Genomic DNA, 2,080 nt, shown 5'->3' with positions numbered 1-2,080 from the left:
CTATTCTCATTTGCACAAGGAAAGACTAGAAGCAATGGGAGGAAACTGAAGGGGAGGAGACACAAATTAGATACTAGAAAAAACTTTCTGACAGTGAGGGTGATCAATGAGTGGAACAGGTTACCACAGGAGATGGTGAGTTCTCCTTCAATTGAAGTGTTCAAACAAAGGCTGGACAAATATCTGTCTGGGATGAGCAGGGGGTTGGACTCGATGACCCTGGAGGTTCCTTCCAACTCTACCATTCTATGATTCAATGATTCAGTTCAAATTCCACTCATAAATTGGCTCTGGTCAGTGTCTGACCCTAGATCACAGGTCATAGGTGCTCACGTTCCATCAATGCCTTTCTCTTGACTATTCAGCTTCCACACCCACTTTCATTGGGTTGGGTCTTTATTGGGTTCCCAAATGTGCCTTGCCAGACACTGTCCCTATCTGATACCGCACATCCAAATTGGTACTTATGCTAGATGTATATACATGGGCTCCTTTTGCATCGTCCCACTGCCCATGGGCTACTCAACATCCAATAACAATTTTACACTACACCAATGATTGCACCCCATTAAAGACTTAGAGGAACATAGTGTAAAGCAAAACAGCAAATCACATGCATTGGGACAATTGGGAAATTTCAGGGGTGTACGCCAGGCGTATCAACAACCATCCTGGGGACCCAACCAACTGCTCCCTGACACTCTATATAACCAGACCTTGCCAGGAGAAGAACAGCGGCTAACTGCAAAAAAACACAAGTACATGCAGCAACACCAAACTTCAACCTGCACAGCGCCGGCTTACTTTAGCAGCACCCAGAACTTTTTTTTTCCTCTTACACTTCCACATGGGACAAAATTTTGTATAGGAGAAAATCCGCAGCAAATTTTACTGCAATTACACCGCAATACCTATGATAAATCTAGCCCCAAGGCCTACAATTGGTTGTGTCCAAACATTTACCGTATTTTTCGCTCTATAAGACGCATCGGATGATAAGACGCACCTAGGTTTTTTGAAGAGGAAAATAATATTTTGACCTCACACAGGGACTTTCCTTTCTCTTCCACGGCAGGAGCAGCGGAGCTCTGTAACAGCGGCTCTTGTGGTACGGTGGGAAGAAGAGAGTAAGCTGATTGGTGGAGGCGGGGGAACAACAGCAGTTCCTGCCAGTGCTTACCACCAATCAGCGGTATGTACGGGCGGCAGTGCAGAGGAACTGCTCTCCTCTCCTGCTATGGATGTGCGGACGTGCGATCCTGCAATAGCGGCGAACAGTTTGAGTTTTGGCATGTTCGCTTTATAAGATGCACTGACTTTTTCTTCCCACTGTGGGGGAAAGAAAGTGCGTCTTATACAGCTAAAATACGGTGCATTGTACACATGTTGATTAGGGATACTTATTCAGTGAATAGATCACAATTGCACACTTTTACCATCCGTTCACTTTTTCCTGATAACATGTGTCGTGCAATTTCGAAAGCAATTAGAAAGATTTCTAGAATTCTAACCTTTTTCAAGCATGATATTTGACCGATTGCGATACAGTCAGATACCGTTTGTGAAAAGAACACATTGCTTTTAGTGCACCCTGAGGCCTCTGGCACACTAGTATATTTGGGCTGTATGTTGTCCGTGTTAATTAACAGGCAGCACACGGCCCCATTATATTCTATGTATATAGCCCCATTATATCGGACAGGAATAGGACATACTCAGGGCGAGCACATACTGGCGTTTGCGTTTTCCGCGGGAAAAAAACGCAGCGTTTTCGCCGCGTTTCCCGCGATTTTTCCGCGCGTTTTTTGCGGCGTTTTTGCGGCTTTTCCATTAATTTCCATGGAGAAAAATAAGGACACATATGCAACTGACAGTTCCTATGTTAAAAACGCAAACGCAACCCAAAAAAAACGCCAGTGGACAGGAACACATGTTATCTCTATGCCTGTGCAGGAAAAACGCAAAACGCAAAACGCAGGTAAAAAAACGCCAGTGGGTGCTCGCCCTAAAGCATGTTTCTGTGCTGTGTCCATGTGAATAGAGCAGCACATGCACACGTGTCAGTGAGCTGTCCAATGCA

Source organism: Eleutherodactylus coqui, chromosome 9, assembly GCF_035609145.1.
Source record: "Eleutherodactylus coqui strain aEleCoq1 chromosome 9, aEleCoq1.hap1, whole genome shotgun sequence".
NCBI lineage: Eukaryota > Metazoa > Chordata > Amphibia > Anura > Eleutherodactylidae > Eleutherodactylus > Eleutherodactylus coqui.
The sequence above is the reverse complement of the archived record's forward strand: the minus strand, read 5'-3'. Positions refer to the sequence as shown.